This window comes from Rhagoletis pomonella, unplaced genomic scaffold, assembly GCF_013731165.1.
Source record: "Rhagoletis pomonella isolate Grant_MI unplaced genomic scaffold, Rhpom_1.0 Rhpom_scaffold_00012, whole genome shotgun sequence".
Taxonomy (NCBI): Eukaryota; Metazoa; Arthropoda; class Insecta; order Diptera; family Tephritidae; genus Rhagoletis; species Rhagoletis pomonella.
The window spans coordinates 7,367,997-7,374,963 of NW_023458566.1; the positions used below are offsets into that span (position 1 = coordinate 7,367,997).

The 6,967-nt window shown below is 34.0% G+C and overlaps 1 protein-coding gene across 4 annotated transcripts in view; it reads right to left on the reverse strand.

Annotated features, from left to right (window-relative positions):
- LOC118747759 (calcium uniporter protein, mitochondrial) overlaps positions 1-6,967 on the reverse strand; it is a 216,412-nt gene that overhangs the window by 34,491 nt on the left and 174,954 nt on the right. The window lies entirely within an intron of this gene.

Sequence of the window (6,967 nt, forward strand, 5' to 3'; positions counted from 1 at the left end):
CTGTCAAATACTAATGCATGAAAATCCTAACCTCAAAAAAATCACCCTTTACTTACGAAAATACATTTACAAAACTACATATTCTGTATGAGTAGTAGTGAGCACAATCACATATTTGCATACATTAATACTATGCAGACATTTTTATTACATGCATACATACATACATATGTATATGCAGATATAACTGTCGCTGGCAATAACATTTCTAGACTTCCTTTGGTAACGGATGCCGCACATAGTAGAATAAATAAACGTGACTGCCATTTGTATTCATACATATGTATTTATGTAGTTAGCTACACTGAGAAAATAGTTTAGTTACGTCAACTAAAAATGTTTCTCTCAACACATGGGGCATTCTCAATATAAAATTTAGCAATTGCTTTATCTTGAAATTTCAGACATTTTACTTAAAATTATTTGAAGAAATCGAGTTTGGTAATCATTTCATTATTTGCTTACAGTTACCAATACTTGTGTTGAGAGAAATATATTTAACTACTTTTTTCTCAGTGTACTTGTACTCATACTCACTGCGTATACATTTCCCATCTTACGTACATATTTTCAAGTTTACATTGTTCAATGATTTTCTAGTCACATATGTACATATATATTGCGTCATTTGGGCATCAATCAATATCGTTGAAAACGATGACGAATTTCGGAAAAACTTAAATTCATCTTTATATGACATACATACGAAAGAAGTGAATACTGTATGTAAATATATGTGAATTCTGCCGTAATGTGAACTCTGCCGTAATGGCTGCTTTTTTCTCGGAGCTGATGCTTCAATATTACCTAAAAATGGTAAATTGCTTTGAATCGGGCGCCTATCAACGCCAATTCAATATTTGAACTACTCCATTTTTCTCGTATCAATCTAAAATCAAATATGTTAGTGGAAGAACCGGTTTATTTAAGGTTTATCGAAATTCGATGTGAAATGGGCGCAAAGCCTTACGCGCCGTTAACCCATCTATTTGTTGAACATGTTTTCGTATTTTTTCAATGTCTCTTCCAGAGTAGCCGCCGAAATCGATGATATTACGGGTCAAAAGCAGGCAGATAGCCGATCACTAAGGTGATCCCAAATAACTTACCCATCGAATTTATGGCCTTAAATGGACCTATTTACTGAGAAGTAAATTCTCCCATTTGTAAAAATTTTTACTCCAATTTTAAAAGGTGTCGGTGGGCCTTGGAAATTTTCCATGTCGATGACATACAAAAACAATTGTTTTCATTAAAAAATGTTATAAATGTTGAACGGTTTGAGGCATAATTTTGTCTTTGACATATTCTTGTAGGGCATTAAATTCTCTAAAAAATCACTCAAAATGTCTGATGCTTTAAACTCAAAAATCTATATACTTACGGGCTATGAAAGTCGAAAAAATCAGAAATGTGCAATTTTCGGGGCTTTATGGTTGAAAATATTCATGGTAAAAGAAAAAACTTACACTAAAATGATACAAAGTATGTAGAAAATGTTGATTATAAACCAAATTGCTTAGACAAGAGAGATTCTTAATCCATTTATTTATTTTTTGTTGCATTTTTAGACATTAATATTATTTTTAGTTATTAATAAACTTCAGTTTATTGCAATGTGGATATTGCTGGCGATGTAATTGCACTACTTTCAAAAGAAATTGCTTTTATTCTTCGTCCTGCGTCAAAGTTTGCTTACAATTTTGTATCAACGTAATACCTCATTAACAGCAATATCATTAACATATTTAATACTCTTAATCGTCGCTAGGACAACGAATTTCAGGGTAATTTTTTAGAGAATTGAATGCAATACAAGAACATGCCTACAAAAAAAAATTTTCTCAAACGATTCCGTTTTTATTTTATAAGCATTCATAAAAATTTAATGTACATTACAAATGTACTTCTGGGTCTGAATTTTCGCAAAAAGTCCGAAAAAAAAAAAAAAAAAATTTCAAACTGCAGTAAAACAGATTGTGATGGTGTAATTTAGTTGCAATTGACATAATTGCTTCTTAGTGTCATTCGAGTTTTTTAATGCTCACTCGGACGTGGATTGCAGAACCTGCCGGAATATTGCAATAGGTTCCGAATAGTTCTAAGAAAACGAAAAAGATCCCGCAAGGGCACGAAGTAAGGCCAAAACTCAAGAGAAGTAAAATACAAGGAATATCTAAAACTTTCTTGGTCAATTAGCGCCCCTAAATTTATGTAAATATTGCCATTTACCTTTTTTGGAACCCTACAAAACCCGAAGGTTATTGATTAGATAGTCTGATCCGAAGAAATTTTGCTGTACAAAATAGCTCCAATATACATGTGTATGTATGTACATTAGACTGCATCACTCCCCATACAAAACAAAAATCGGTACTCTTTTTCAATTGTAATTATAAAACCTATTATATTTTCAAACGTCCACTCAAATATTTCGGGAAAATGTTAAGATTTACGTGAGCTGGACCGATTTGAAAATACCTCCAAAAATTGAGCTTTTTATGAATAAAAAAAGTTTCTTAAAGATTTTTTTTAAATCCCCTCAAATGACAATACGGTCCAGCTCATGCAAATCTTAATATTTTTCCGAAATAAATTTTTTTATCCCGGCGGAAAAACCGCATTTTTTTTTGTGATGCAGTCTAACGTATATACATATATGCAATTGAGGTTTATCTGACAGACAATTGAGCATTAAAGAACTCGAATGACACTATGAAGCAATTATGTCAATTGCAACTAAATATTACCACGACAATCTGTTTTACTGCAGTTTGAAAATTCACACAAAAGGTCGAATAAAATAAAGCCAAACTTACCCTATTTGCGCAGAAAGCAAAATTCAAAGTGCTTACGCTTGTCTCCCCATACATACATATACATATTGAAGACGCGTATAAATGTTAGATTCAACAGATACGAATGTCGATTTCTTAAGTAACTTACTTAGAAGCCAAATTTATATGCGAATGCCAGCCAGTTTGCAGTAGAACAAATATCCTAAATATTTATGTGATTTGAACGTGCGGGTTAAAAATGCAGACCAGCATACGTAAATACATACATACATATAGTGCAATATACTTGCATTTGTATTCATATGACTTTTGCGTGCTATGAATTTGTTTCTAACTAAAACTACAAACATTGAGCTTCTTGCAAAGAACTTAACTCAGACTCAGCTTTTGCGCTGATGAAGTGAGCTCAAGCTCAAGAATTTGTACTGAAATTCGAGTCGGATTTTCTGACAGCAGTTTAGAGCACCAAATGTTAATCATACGCCGTGGTGTAGTATTAGTGAAAATTGCTCATACGCCATGGTCACCCCTTTTTCCACTTAAACATGAGAAACAGAGGAAGTGAATTCTCGCAGCCTTTACAGTGTACACTAAATATTTTTTGATTTCAAAATAAGAAAATAGCGGTATACTTTTTCGATATACATACAACAATCCTTGGGGGTGAGAGCATTATAATTCCGACTCTACTGTTTTTGGACCACCCTAATGTATACAGATCGATTTGTGCGTACGTAATGTACTAAAAAACTGCATACCCGGAAATTTTCTAAAAATTCTGATTAAAAAGTTTGAAATTTTTTTATGTCGAATTAATTTTTGTGAAATTTGTGCAAGCGTTTAAACTATTATTTACATATTTTAAATGAAAATTACTATGTATATTGTGTATTGTTGCTAAATCTTTGACCATAGCTGTATGCATGATTTTCCCTTTTCTAGCCAAATTTTCAGTACGCACGAAAAACTGTACCTACTTATGTATCTGTCAGTTGTGTCACAGAATTTCGTTTTGCGCCATCATTTCACATACACACATACACACAATCCTACCAGCCATTTAACACATGTCAACTCGGTAAAAAAAAAAATGCACAAGTTCTCTTTACTTACATGAACTTCTTGTGTGAATTTCAATAAATTCAATAAAGTGACTTGAACATGCAGACAACTTTACTTTTGAAAAACGTTGAAGTTTTATTTAACGCGAGAGAAGTTTAAAGGAATTACTCTCACATATTCTAAAGAATTAAGTTATTGAACTAAAGACTTATTTCGTAAGGTTCTTAGGTGCTTTTCGATAAAACTTGTTGATAAGCATACATACTTATAAATGAATATAGATTAACTTATAGCGCAAATAACTATACTCCAGTCATAACTTACGTAAATGCTACAGAGTATGGCAAAATTTAATATTCTTACACACAGTTAATTAAGAGTCAAACTACTCACCGCTTGTCCTTGCGCGTTTGCGATGTTCGAAAATAGCCATTGCCCATTGTGCCGCCATAGCACAGGCTGTGACTCTGTCCTGAACCTATTTTGAATGTTGTTGAGAAATCAGCCTGTCACACGCGTACAAATAATTAATTAAGCTGTGTAGAACGTTGCTGAATAAAAAAAGCGAAAATAAAAAATGAACAAAAACAAATTTAATTAAGCATTTTTCTTTATTTTAAAGTGCTTGCTGTTGTATCCGTTTTACAATCAATTTCTTATAATTTCACCATACCACTTTTGCGCCAATTCGTTCTTAGTCAAACAGCACAGAGCTCTGAAAATTCACTCAGATTTACAATGAATTCTTAATAGTTGTGAATTAGCGCGTCGTTTTGTTGCACACAAAAAGCCTTTGCTCGAATATTAAAATTATTTCTTTTCACTTAAAGCTTGAATTGTTTAATTAAAAAATGTAAGTATTCATGAGAAATTACCAGAAATACATACTTTATTTGTTCTCATGAAAAGTTTATATTAAGGCACTTTTTCACATTTTCACGTAAGCACTCGGATTTTCTTTATTTTTGTTCCGAAGCCCAGAGTAGTATTTAAATGTTAATCATACGCCATGGTGTTCACTTACCAGCACATGCAATTTGCTCAATCAATTTGATTCGAACAAAGAGGGTTCAGCATATTTCTGTCGCGCTCTCAGTGCGACAAAGTGGGAAAGGAACGCGTAAAATTACTAACAAAAAGTGTTCGGATACGAGCGGTGAATCCACCTTAAGAGTATCGGAAGTGTAACGGTTTCTTTAGCAGTCTTCAAAGAAAATCATATGAAGTGATTGACGCGAGCTCGTCAAACAATTTCTGTACGATTTCTTAAACAAAATACTGATAACATTCGCAGTATTATTTTCATTGCTTTACCGATTTTCTTTCGAAATTTCGAACCAGAACAGAAGTGTGCAGTACATTTAGTCTTAGGAAATTTGGCAACAAATCTAAAAGGTGCTAAACAATTAAAATCGGAAGGGCTTATAAGATAAATTCGCTATGCGAATATAATAGGTAACAGCATTGCTGGGAATCGTCAGTCGCATTTTGAAGTACTCGTATTCAGGCGAGTCTAAAGCGAGGTCTAACCACCGCTTAGCCATCACTTTTATAACTGTGATTGTTTCTCTTCTTTATTACGAAATCATGAGAAATGCCATGCGAAATCATTTCTCTCTGTTAACAAATTATTGCAAAACTGCTTGTATTTGTCTGCTCAGTATATTATATTAATATTTGCATATTTCTATGTTTGCTTATAACAAATTAATTTTTAAATGTAGGCTTTAGATTAACTCATAATTTATTGCTCCCTGAAATATGTACTCTTATTTGTTTACAATTTTGTATAAACCCAATGCACTACGCAATCCATATATCTCGTTAACATTTCTTTCTAAGTTTAAATCATTTCAACTACCTAATTTCATTAATTTCATTCAATTCCTATCAACAGCGCTTAATTTTCCTATCCCCGCTAATAAGCTTCTGGCTTTGGTGTCACCCATTTAATTTGCACTCCTTCCCAATAAACAAACACAAAATCCTGCACATCAATAATTGTACAGCACAGACTTGCTATTTTACACCCCTTTAATATACTTAGTTACATTTTTCTTTTAATTTCCCCACTACTTTGAAAATTTGTTTTCTCTTTTTTCTTTCTTTTTCTTCTTTTTTGACTACATTCAAAGGCAAAACTAAAACAGTTAATGAAAATGCGGGCCCGACCGCCAAAGAGAGCAGCCTTTTATCGAAAAGCATGCAAGCGCATAATTTAAATACAAATCAATTGCTTAAAGCAGATGAAAATCGCTCAAAAGGTACGATGATTTAGCTGCAGCCCCAGCTACCCCAGCTGTTCACAGCTAACTCGCTGTCATTGCCCATCACTAAAGCGTTAATCATTTTAATTTTCGTTTCTTTTACATATATACGTATTTTCAATTACACTTTTGCATAATGAAAACACAACCATCCATGCGCATTACATACCTACTCATACTCGTTACGATATGCTTCTTTCGCTGAAGAGGGCGGCGATCTTACACAATTGAAAATTTCACAGTTGCGCGCTGAACTACGCGCGCATGGTTTGAGTCCTGTTGGCAAAAAGGATGTGTTGGTGCAACGCTTGCAAAGTTATTTACTGCTGAACGCAGCAAAGTCCATCACTCAAATACCAGTGGAAGAAGTGCAAGATGAGCAAACGCATGCAGGCACATTGGAGGAGAAAGCAAGCAGAAGCGAAAAAGCAGTTAGTGAAGAAAAAGCATACGCTAAGAAAGAGGAACATTCACACGAGGAATCAACACAAATTGAGATAATTCAGGAAAAATTCTCACAAATCGAGCCTGAAATAGAAAAGTCAATTCCCACACCGCTGGACGAGTCTTCTTTGGATAAACTCAATATTCACGCCGCGAATCCGCATTCTCATTTCGAAAATAGCAGCGAGAAAACAGAAAGTTCTCCAGCTTCTGTTTCCAACCTCGAGCAAATGGGTATCGTTTCAGCTGCCACCGGTGAAAATGATGGCAACGACGGTAGTCGTGATGATGACGAAATATTTCAAAAGCATTCCTCTGCAAAGCACAATGTGGAAATGGAGGGAAAGCAGCCCAAGGGTATGTATCGTCGCTAGTCTCTTAAGAAGCGAAAAAAAA